The following is a 12,238-nucleotide window of genomic DNA, read 5'->3' as shown; positions in this document are numbered from 1 at the left end:
GCACGAGGCCCTGCCCCCAATGCCAGAGCTCTGAGCTCCCTGTTTCCCCTCCCACTGCCGGAGGAGCCCCGGGCCAGAGCAGCCCCAGGCATGCTGTCCTGCCCGGGGCCGGAGCAGCCCTTGCCCAGTGTCTCGCGGCAGCAGCAGCAGCCAGGGGAGGCAGAGCCTTCCCTCACCTATTATACCCACCCCCCATTCAGTGTCACAATCTTAAATGAAAGTGCCTACGATTTGTAAAGTGTCATTACTAGAGTTTAGTACACACAGCACATAAAAAGCATTTCGGCAGTGCTCAGTGTTAATCCAAGCTTTGCAACTGAAGACCAATATAAACCAGGTGAAAGATTAACATTTTCTTAGATCATCTTCTTCCAGAAAAGCTACTGTAAAATGCCAATAGCCCAGAGCTTGGAGAGTAATACTTTCTCTTGGATAAACGATTTTCTAGTACAGAAGAAACCAATGCATCCAAAAAAAAAAAAAGAAAAAGAAAGAAAAGAAAGAGAGGAAAATATCGTCTACTAAAGCTGTATCGATCACACTGCTTGGTGTTGGAGGATTTCTTGCTAGCATTTCTGAAAGCACGTTGATATTTTATGATCAGAGAGTAGAATAGTTATAAAAATCTGATAGAAATCTGTTACATGTTGTGAAATTAGCTACACGATTTCTTCTGGCTGTTCTGTTTTGTCAAGGTTCAGTATCTTCTGCACACACAAGAGAAATCTGTGAAATGAAAATGTGCTAGAATTAGTTGTTGAATCACCCCCCGGACAAAAAGAAAAGGTGCTTTAATACAAGTAGATAGTAGGCCAGATTCTCAGCAGGTGTAAATTGGTGTAGCTCCATGGACTTCACTGGAGAAAAGGTGACTTTATACCAGCTGAGGATCTGGCCCCAAATGTGGTTTACCATATTTGAAGCAATGAGGATTTTTCTCAGTCTCAAAGAATAATTTTAGAAGAAATTAGGGAACCAACAAATGGCCTAAATTTTTTTTATTGTTATCTTTATTAACAGAAAAATTCTATTTGAACAGCATGTAAAAGGAGTAATAGCAAATCCTGGCATAAAATTTGATCTTCACACATTGCACTCCTTATGAAAATCACCGAAGATATAGCCCGGATCATGTATCCCATTTTAAAACTGAAACCCAGTTTGAATCATTGATGTTTTATCAGCTTCCTGCTGTGTTCATTCATAACTGGAAATGGATATTGACTCTCAATATGTTTGGGTAGATTAGTACTGTTTATAGTAGATGATACAGACTGGTAAAATGTAGCATAGTTTCCCCAAATCAGTAAACAACAAGAAATTGGTTTAGAAGGATTTATTTCATTTATCCATTTGGAAATGAGCTGTGCATTTGCCTTTCCTTGTATTAAAACATGTTATCTTGATAAATTATTGTAGTGATTCTCAAAGGAGTGATCTTTTCAGTTACCCCCCCCCCCCCATTTTCTGATGTGGAAAGAAAAATGGAACAAATGAGTCTGTTGAATTGAATCTGAATATTGTTACGTAAATGCCACAACTGCAATCCAGATACTTGTCAATGTTTCTATTCCAGATATTATATTAGAGCATTTTACTAGATAGAATGCAGTGACTGTAGCAATGGGGCTTTGGGTTTCAATCTGGGACTGCAGCAGTAGTCTAGTGATCAGAATACAGAAAGTTCTAGAATCTAGGGTATGTCAGTGCAAAAGTGAAAGTAAAAACATGCTATAATTCTGTGTGTGCATGTGTGTAAAAGAGAGAGAAAAATGCATCCTGGGCTTCTGTTTAGCACACGCACTTACACATTCTCTCTTTCCATTGTATATTGTGCTCCTCCCTCCTCCTTTCAGCAGTGGCAAAAACACTTATTCCAGGTGCTTGATGTGTGTTGATAGGATCAATGACCGTTAGAGCATTTATAGTCTGAACTTATTAAAAAGCAGTTGTTAGGCTTTCAATGCCTTAAAAAATGGGGGAGGGGGAGAAACAAGCTTTTGCCTATGCCCAGCCTTTTTTCTGAGGCAGAAAGAGCCTTTCTTTAGCTTTCACCCACATTAAGTGACAATAAAAAGCTGTTATCCTGAAAAACCATATAAGTATATATCAGAAGGAAGGGGGAGGTTGCTGCCAATACAACAAAATGTTCAACTTCAGCGCCCTTCTTGCAGTAGGTGGATCCCTAATTTGTTCCCTGCGAATCCACATTTATTTACCTGTCCTTGGAAAGCTGAAGTTCTTATTGCTGGCTTTGAAGTTGCTTCTGTGCTATTTGTGTTGCTGACTCAAATGTTTGTGGAGAGCAAGATCCCTTATATAAATATAATAATGGTCCAAAACAATGCAGGTTACAAATGACCATTACTCTGGTTTATTGGGCATTTACCATAAAATACTGCAGTTTTTGTAAGGGATGCTTAGTTAGCCCTTTAAAGCTTTATTGACCAGAAGTATAATGTAAACTCCCAGCCTGGGTGCTTTTTGTGAGAGCAAGCAGTGTAACTTAATATAGCCCATATTATTTTTTGTGTGACAGTATGTGTGTAATACACTGGCTTAATACGTGAGATCATATCTCATTCTGGTGCCTGGCCTTGTTATTAGAACAGCCAGCTATTTACTCAGAGCTGAAGGAGTTCTCTTTTTAGCTCAAGCAGTAGAGACCTCTTATTTTTTGTGCAAGAAGTCCACATTTCTACCCTTTCTGAGAACTAGGATGTCAGTGCACTGATATAGCTTGTTATATATGGGCTTAGGTGTAGCGCTTCAGGGACACCCTCAGCCACATGCAAAGAAAACAGGGTTTTTTAATACCTCCATTCACCTCCTGGGCTCTATTTCTGCATCTTTCTTCTCACCAGCTAACTCCACCTTCCTGGATTTGTTCAGCGATGTCACCATCCATCATTTGTGACATCATACTGCATTATCATGAAACCAGCTGTGAGGTGTACAGCATCACTCGGTAAGGCAGGCTGAAGTCAGATAGAAGAGTGTCTGTTTACACAGAAGTACTAGGTAATTAGGAAAGATGGGGAAAGAGACACAAACCAAATCCTGATAGTTTAATTAAGGTTTAATAAAATATTAAATCTTTAATGTTTACCAGAGCATAGCTGTGGTTGTACTAATGCAGAGTGTTCATTTGCCAGGCGTCCCAAAGGCATATTTAGTCGGGGGCCTAAAGCTTGTTTAGTCTGGCAAATTATATTGGGCTTAATAAATTCTGTAGAGGTAAGATAAAGATAGGGAGGAATAAAATATAAACTGTCCACTTCTGAACTTCTGTCACTTGGGCCTGTTTACAATGGCAGCCAAACATTAATTAGGTACCTCTCTAGAGAGGGGAATTGGGGAAAGGGAGATTAATTTAAAGTTAGTACCTGATCCTGCAAGACGCTAGGCACCCTCAGCTCCCAGTCGTGACTGAGGGCTCTCAGTGCCTCACAGGAACCTAGAAGGAGCGTAGGGCTTTTCAGGAGTTGTCTGTATTCAGTAACTTGCTATCCCAAATCTCTCCTCATATGGTGATGTATTGCATGACTATGAGACTGTCAGTTTCATGTTGTAGAAAGCATGTGACTGTGATTCAAGATGGAAAATGTTAACCCCGTGTACATGCATACACAACATTTTGATCTTGCCAGCTGTAGCCAGGAGGTTACTTAGTCTTGGTCTGTACAATGTAATATGTCAAAGTTTTATTGTAACTTTACCTTAATAAAAAGTTAGGTCAACATAGCTACATTGTCACGGCTGTGAAAAAAATCACATCCCTGACCAATGTAGCTATGCTGACCTAACCCCAAGTGTAGATGCAGCTGTAACTAACTTCGGAGAGATGGAGATCTTACTTGATGGAAAAATCCCTTCTGTAGGTGTAGGCTGCGTCTGTACCACAGGTTTCTGCTGCCATAGCTATGCAGGTATAGCCTCCATAATGTAGACACAACTTTAAAGCCTGAGCTGTTGTTTAGTTAAATCTCTAACATGACTCTCTTCGCCTCCTGATGCTCCCCCGGAGAGAGGTGTCCAATGCAGTGACACTGGTGTTTGTAATAATGTGCATTTAAATGACAAGCAGACCTGAGGAAGCTTTTACACATGACAGTGGAGCTGATCGCTGCTGGTTTGGAATTTCTAAAGCAGTGATGTGAGCAGGTGGAAATAAATTGTAAGCCTCAGCTTCTCAGGGATTATATATTTTTCCACGTACTCAAAGAAATGGGACAGTTTGTTTAGAGACAATATTTGATGACAATATGCTGTTTGTATAGATAATTTTTTATATATGAACCTTTAGTTACACTAAAACAATTTATATTATACTGTTAATAGATACGAACTATGATATTTGCATTGGATCCACAGAGAGGAAATACTAAGTGGACAGATGTCTTTACTGGACAATAATTCAACTGAGTTCACTTGTGTGTATGTGGGAGGGGGGAGTATGAGCCATTGTTAATCACTGACAAGTGTCCCACATTGGCAAAAATTTGGCATGCAAAAGAGAGTGTGTAAAGGACATGTTAGAAGTGACCAGGTCCAATATATATCTGCTTATGGAGTTCAGTGTTTTTACTTAGGGCATGTTAACCTCAGCTGTCCTCTTATAGTTGATTGTTCACATTCCCCATTTCTGGGGCAGACTTCCAGCTGTGGCCTTCATCTGTACACTTGCAAAAATGTGCAAGATGTACAATCTTTTGTGCCTGCAAAATTACTCATTAACTCATTTTCTTCATGGGCATTCCTCTTGTTGCGTATGAACTGGGGAATTGAGCACTCCTACCAGCTGGTTCACAGACACCGTTATGCAGATGTACATGCAATTCTGCAGGTGCAAACATTTGTGTGCACCTTTTTATAAGTGACAAAAATCAGAGGATGGTTTGAAGCCTGGGGAAAATGTGGTCTTGCAAGTGCAGGTATCCACTGGGATTGTTCATAGTGATCTCAGGGGCTGTGCAGTAGACTTGAAGTTCAAAGCTATTCTAGCATGCACCCTGTTACAAATGTTTGCCCCTTGTTTTACAAGCTAGCATTGTGAACTTTCACACCGACTGTTACACTAGCTGCCATTAAAACACCCCCAATCTTACCATTCTTGAACATGCACAGTGATGGAAGAGACACTGCTCAATAAACAAAGCAGCACCTTGAGTGTTGGAAATAGGGTTCAGAGATAATCAAAGGGTTTAATTCATGCTGTTGGCATTCTCAAGTGTCTTCTGCTTAAGTACTACTTTAATGGTAGCTCATGTCATAACCCCTCTGGATTTTCAAAGCATCATTGAAAATAGCCTGATGGAGGTGGAAAAAAAGCAAAACCTTGATGCTTCATACTGCAGTCTGGATGAACGAAGTTGTTTCTTTTAGAAGAAACTTTTTCAGGGTACAATGTGTCCTATAGTATAAAGTCTTCTGGGTAGCAAATAGTATAGTTATGGTTATGCTGAGACTAGCTAGCCTTATAACTCGCTCTTCTCATATGCTAAGAATTTTTTTTTCCTATTTGGCTGAAATTTCTCAAGCTTGGAAGAATGATTGTGTTTACATCAGCAAAATCAGTCTACCTTTCTGAAATTATGCAAAGCTTCTTATCTACCTTGAATCCAATTCACAATTGCCTGAATATTTTTAATATTCAATAGGGACACATTCAGACCCCTTGTCTTCTGACATCCCCTCTGCAAACACCCCCCTCTCTTTACTCCATTCCTCTAATCTGTGTCTCCCTTTTGTCCCTGCCCTCCTAGCTCTTCCCCAGTGGGGTCCCTTTTTCATACAAATTACCTATGAAGGTTGTGGAATCACCATCCATGGAGGTTTTTAAGAATAGGTTAGACCAGCACTTGTCAGAGATAGTCAAGATAATACTTAGTCCTTCCTCAGTGCAAGGGACTGGACTAGATGACCTATGGGGGTCCCTTCCAATCCTACATTTCTAAGATTTCTAAGGTTTAGAGAGCTCATTAACAAAGAGAAGGTTAACGGGTGACTTGATTACAGTCTATAAGGGGGACAAATAATTGATAATGGGCTCTTCATCTAGCAGAGAAAGGTATAACACAGTCCAATGCCTGGAAGTTGAAGCAAGACAAATTCAGACTGGAAATGCAGCATTAAACCATAGGAACAACTTACCAAGGGTCGTGGTGGATTCTTCATCACTGGCAATTTTGAAATCAATATTGGATGTTTTTCTAAAAGATACACCCTAGGAATTATTTTGGGAAAGTTTTGTGGCCTGTGTTATACAGGAGGTTAGACTAGATGATCACAATGGTCCCTGTCAGCCTTGGAATCTATGAATCTAGGATGGATTTCTACTGTAAGAACATAGCAAAGAATTTGAATTGAAGACGATAACAAATACATAGAGCAAGAAGATACCAGAGTGAAGCAAAAATCCCTCCCATCCCCACAGAATTGCACAAAACAAACTACACCGAAGAGAGAGAAATCTAGAATGCACACTACGCAAGACGACAGCCCTGTAACAACCAGCATAGTATGACTTTGTGTCGTGCTAGTGTAAGAGTTCCCTTTAGTAGTGACAGTAGTACTTTATGTGTGCGTAAACCAAGTGTGATGTAAAACGAGTGACCCAAAATGCTGCTTCCTCAACACATTAAGCCTCAGGGGCACTTAAACCAGAGAGACCAAACCATAGCATTCCAGGGTGCAGCTGCAAATCTGGTAGGTAAGCGGGAGCACAATCCCAAGTCAGTACCAGCAGGTCCAAGCAAACAGACATACAGTTTAAAAGGGATGCAATTGTAGGTATGAATTACCAAGGGAAGAGACCATATGCATTTAGATGCCTCTACATCTTTAAACATCAAGGAAGTTCTAAAGTATATAGGAGATGCCCTAGCTACCTTGAGAAGGAAAGGCAAAACCTGCTTTTACCAGCATCATACGCACCATCCTGCATGTTCTTTGAAACAGAAGATTGCTGTTTCAAGTGAAGGGCTGGCAGCAGAATCCAACTGATGGAAGGTGAAGACTAGCATTGTGAACACCCCCCTCCTGGGTATGTCTAGATTGCAGCTGGAGCTGACAGCGAGCTACAGCACAGGCTATACAAACCTACCTGTAACCCCAGGTAATTCCTTGAGAGTTACAGCCCTTGCTGAAGCTCGCACTGCTGAGGCTGAGTGTTCTGGGACCTGAGCTAATAAGGTAAAAGGCTAGCTTGGGTATGCCTGCTCAAGCTACAATTACACCCTGTGACTGAAATACAGCCATACCCGTTGTCAGCTCTGCCAACACGCTTTAACCCTTACCAGCCAAAGTGCTGACCTTAGCCTCTGCCAGATTTGCCAACCCCATGCATTCAAAAACCACGAATCAGCCCCCCCCTAGAATAATGAGATTGGCTTAAAAATCATGACTTTTTTTTTTAACAAAGTCATACATTTGGGGATCTTTTTATTTGCGTTCTGTTTTCCCAGCCTTTTGGATAGTTTGGGTCATGTTTTAAGCTGTTCTCCACAATTATGAAAGATAGAAACTTGTTTTCTTAAAAAAAAAAATGTAAGTCAAGATTTTAACATAAGCACTTGACTTCAGGAGTGGGGGCTCTACGGAAAACACCAAATATTCCTCGATATTCCTAGATAAAATCACAAGAGTTGGCAACACTGCCCAGAGACACCCAACCATGCCAAACTGCGGTGAAGTCTGTGGTACACAGCATCCTCTAGGAGCTAGTCACTGATATGTAAGGTGAGTTAATTTGGTGATGTGTTGGGTCAGAGAGAGTACATTCCCTATTTCCAGGAAAACACTGTTTGCTCTTAAATCAAATCTATATAAAGTGCACCCAAGGACTAGGATAGATATTTTATAAATGCATGTAATAAAAGACTGAAGCAAGCAAACTGCTTTCCACTTCTGTCCTATACCAAATTTAAACCCAGATATTTACTGCTGAAAGGCTAATGCATTAGTTTTCTGCACCATAGCTCTCTCATATGTCTTTCACCCATATTTTCAGCTGCTTATAGGAAGGAGACCTGTGGACTAATGGGAACACACTTGGTTGCAATAAAGGAATCCTCTGAGGTTTAAAGTACCCTATTAATTCATAGTGGGATTTTTTTAAAAGCACCTGTGTCTTCATGGGAATTTTTCTCCCAGTGTTTACATGTTCTGTGTGCCCTTATAATCATGCCAGCAACACCTTTTATGGAGCCTTTTCAGATGCGTTTTATCAGCCATCATGCTGTTGATACCAATATGTTAATTAAGAGACCATTATGAAGGTATTGAGTAATCTGGCTTTGCAAATGTTAATTATCCAGAATGTTTTATAAAATATTTGATTCTTAAATACTCTAAAGGGCTGGAGTCATGTTACTGAAAAAGGAGCAACATTAGCCTGTGATCATATCTGGGAGTTAAAAATGGGCCAGATCCTCAGCTGCTGCAGAAGGGCAGAGGTCTAATGAAGTCAAAGACGGCACCCGTTTTCACCAGCTGAGTATATGGTCCTATAAGTTCGGCTAATACTCTGAAGCTAGTCAATTTCTAATCTTTAACATTAGAATGATGGTTTTTTCTAAGCTGCCAGCAAAATCTATTCCCTTGGAGTTTTGGTTACGCAAGGAGTGCAGGGTTGGCCTGGCTAAAGAAAGGATATATTGGTACCACATGACTATTATCTCCAAGAGGTTAAACGTTCTACTTTTTGATGGCATGACCAAGAAAGAATCTTCCCTTGTGATACAAGCCAGGTACCTTCTTTTTCCTTTGGATTCAGAGAGCCCATTTTACCATGTTGTAGATCCTGGAGATTGCTGAGCAATGGTAGCTGCCACGAAACAAGGGCAGCAGCTGAAGCAATCTAATTCTGCATCTTGGTTTTGCTCAACATTATTTCCTCAGTCACCATGTTCCATCCACTGCTTCCCTTACATATTATGTAATGTGCATGGCAGTTTGTTTTCCATGTTTTATATTTAGTGCAACAGCAAATGTAATCAAAGATGTACCTCCAATACCTTCAGGGTTAAAGTGAAGAGAAAGGTACGCAACATTTTGGCAGGTAATAAAAAAAGGTGCATCTTTGTAAATACCCTTCCTCATTTCCTGATTTACGGGAGAATAGAACCAAACAGATCTAATTCCCCTTTATCAGGCACATATAAACTTTCATAAAGAATATTAATAATATTTAATTACCATAACAGCAATTTTAATCCAAGGTTTTCAAAACACTCTAAAAACACTGGGCTTGTTCCTATTGAATTCAGGATTGGGTCCATTATTTAATTCAGTCAGAATTGCAAGACCTCCTTGAAATAAGTATTATAACATCACTGATTTTACCGCTTTGATGCCTCTGGATAGGTTCAGATCAGACACTGTGCACTGCTGGTGAATCCTACTACTTATGGAAGGCAGATAGTTGTCTATTACCCAATGGGTAAAAGTGCATATTTCAGTCCTGGCACAGCTCCAATTTAATATTAATAAACCAATTCTTATTTCATAAGCGCAGGCAATATCCTGTAAAACAGATTCTAGGAGGAGACCAGGAAATTGGAAAATGTTAACATTAATCACAAAGTCCCGCTTATGAAATATTAATTGTTAACAATATTAATGGGTGCATTTAAAGATATTTTCATTTCCTCCTATATGTACATATTGCACACTAAATATATCTACTGTATATCTCATACACAAACACATATGTTTAGTAAGAGCTAAGTATTATTTATTATTAATGGTAGTTCTAGTAAACCTCTTAATTTCAATAATATATAGTCACAATATCAAACATTTTAGTATCCAAGCAGTTGTCATCTGTAGTTTTAGGGATTATTACCAGAACACTATAGTATTTTTAAAGGTGAACCATATGGTAAAAGAGACTTGGTTTCTCCCTTTGCTAATTCTTAACAATGTAGAAAGTCTGTCTTCCTTTAAAAAAAAGTTTTTTTCCCTACTTGATTTTTATATTAGATGTCTCAGGTCCTCATTTCCCTGTCCATGGCAAGATATTTGGAGAACCAAATAGTGATGTCATGCCAGGCATCCTAGAACCTGGCCTGCATCTCTGTATTGCAAAAATGAGGGGAATTTCCAGGTTCTTTTTAGCCCTTTTTCTGTGAACAAATTACCTAAAAACAAATTATTCTAAGTACACTTTTCCAACCAGCTGTTTGTCTAGGCTCTATTTCTCTAGTTTGTGTATGAGAAGGCCATGTGAGACAATATCAGAAGCCTTACTAAAGTCATGATATATCTCATCTGCTGCTTCCCTCCATTCAAAAGTCTTGTTATGCTATCAAAGAAGGATACTAGGTTGGTTTGACATGATTTTTCTTGAAAAATCCATGTTGCCTGTTACTTATGGTGTTATTTTCTTCTAGGTGCTTACAGATTGATTGATTATTTGCTCCATTATCTTTCTAGGTTCTGAAATCAAGCTGACTGGCCTATAATTCCCTCAGATAGATTGAACTCCATGAGTCTATCACTATGAGGCACGTTTTCCAATCCTCCTTTAATCATTCTCATAGCTCTTTTCTGAACCCTCTCCAATTTATCAATATCCTTCTTTAATTGTGGACTCTGGATCTAAACGCAATATAGCAGCAGTGGTCGCAGCAGTGCCAAATACAGATATCCTGATGATGTAATTTCTTTTGCTGAATATAAATATTTTTTCTTTCCTTATTCAGTTTTTCAATTTTCTGTTGGGATGTGAGTTTTCCAGCTCCTGTGTTTATGGTGTGACATGTTTTCTTACTTGAAAGTTGGCTGAGCCTTTGCCAGTACCTGCTGTATGTTACTTTGTTATGTGCTGCTCTTTCTTGGTTTTCTCCACAAAGCTAGCACCGCCCTCTCCTGTGGTATTCTGTACATACATGTTTTGTCAACCAAAGTTGGAAATGGGATTTCTTTATCTTTTGGCTAGCAAACTTCGCCTTTTATAGTGTAATATTTGGAGGCTTTTATTTTCTGCTGCACCTTTCACTGCTCTGAGTAACATACAATGTGCATGCCTTGTGTAGCGGGGTGGTTACCCGCTCCTGCCCTGCGGGGCTGGGCTGTCTCTGGAGCAAGAAGCCTGGGCTGATTGGGGAAAGTAGGCTCAGCTGTGGCCATGCCCGAATCAGGCCCAGCTGTCCCCTATAAGAGGCCTGGAAAGTCCCAGGCTGCAGGCCTAACTATAGGCCGAATAGGTGCAGGGTTGCAATGGGGCAGCCCATGGGGAGGCAGAGGCAGCAGGTCTGAACCCCTTTCCCTGTGATGAATGGCTTATACTGCAGTCTGCCCCAGTGAATGGGGGCTAGATGGAGACTGAGGCCAAGCGGCCTGAGTAGCCAAGACTGAGGCAAAGTGGGGATAGTGGGTGTGGGTTCCCCTGGGAGGGGAAGACCCAGAACTGTGGGGGTACTGCCAGGGGGCAGCACCCAGTAAAAGGGGCATGGGGGTCCTGGGAGGGACACGGGGGCCAGCGGTAAGGTGGATCACTGGCCAGCAGAGGGCGCTCTGGACGCTGGAAGCTAATTCCCGCGGATAAGCAGCAGGAGGTGCCGCCGGGTGCGTCTGCACACTTACACTTGGCACTCCTTTCCTTTTTTCCAACAGGTGTTTGTTAGTATTCCTTAGGACTCCCATTGAAGATGCTGCTGGCCCCGTTGCTACTCTATCCGCTCGTTGTTTGTGCATTGGGGGTATAAACAGAATGGATGTTTTCAGTAGTATTGGAAGTTTGATCCATCTGAGAGGGAACACTCAACACTGATAATTGCAAATAATCCTTAGAATAGAATAATAAAATCACAGAAGTGTAGGACTGGAAGGGACCTCAGTAGGTCATCTAGTCCAGTTCCCTGTGCTCAGGGTAGAACTAAGTAATAACTAGACCATTCCTGACAGGTGTTTGTCTATTGACTCTGTAAGAAGGCTCGGTGGGGCTCCAAGTTTATTGTCCCTTAGCAATTTCCCCCTCAAATAGCTCAGTTTACAAATCATTGGTATGGACATTTAAATCCTCTAATTCTCTTCTACTTCTCTAACTCGCAATGGGAACAATTTAGCTGAAGGATGATACCCCATAAAAGTATATCTCTGCCAATCCTACCCAGAAGTGCATGTGCACAATGGATGCTGGAGTCCATTTTGCCCTCATTTAGATTAGCGTAAACCATTGATGTTATTGGGGATAGATGGATGCAACTGAGGATAGAATAAGGGTCAATTTTTT

General features: G+C 40.7%; 2 long non-coding RNA genes across 7 annotated transcripts in view; one reads left to right on the top strand and one right to left on the bottom strand.

The window, feature by feature from the left end:
• Window positions 1-230: 230 nt before the first annotated feature.
• On the bottom strand, window positions 231-4,026 carry LOC120384262. 6 transcript variants are annotated; one of them, XR_005588712.1, is made up of 4 exons: window positions 3,858-4,026; window positions 3,387-3,585; window positions 2,818-3,017; window positions 231-726 (listed from the first exon to the last, which is right to left on the bottom strand). It is a non-coding gene; the product is annotated as an uncharacterized LOC120384262 (long non-coding RNA). The 6 variants fall into 6 exon arrangements; XR_005588714.1 differs by having other exon boundaries at window positions 2,818-3,000; XR_005588713.1 differs by having other exon boundaries at window positions 2,818-2,978.
• Window positions 4,027-4,115: 89 nt separating this feature from the next.
• The window catches only part of LOC120384263, a 63,029-nt gene continuing 54,906 nt past the window's right edge, over window positions 4,116-12,238 (top strand). The window contains exon 1 of the long non-coding RNA XR_005588718.1: window positions 4,116-4,215. This is a non-coding gene — a long non-coding RNA (uncharacterized LOC120384263). The remainder of the gene's footprint in view (window positions 4,216-12,238) is intronic.

This window comes from Mauremys reevesii, linkage group 16 (genome assembly GCF_016161935.1).
Source record: "Mauremys reevesii isolate NIE-2019 linkage group 16, ASM1616193v1, whole genome shotgun sequence".
In the NCBI taxonomy this organism is placed as follows: Eukaryota; Metazoa; Chordata; order Testudines; family Geoemydidae; genus Mauremys; species Mauremys reevesii.
This window is presented reverse-complemented; position numbering and strand designations above follow the sequence as displayed.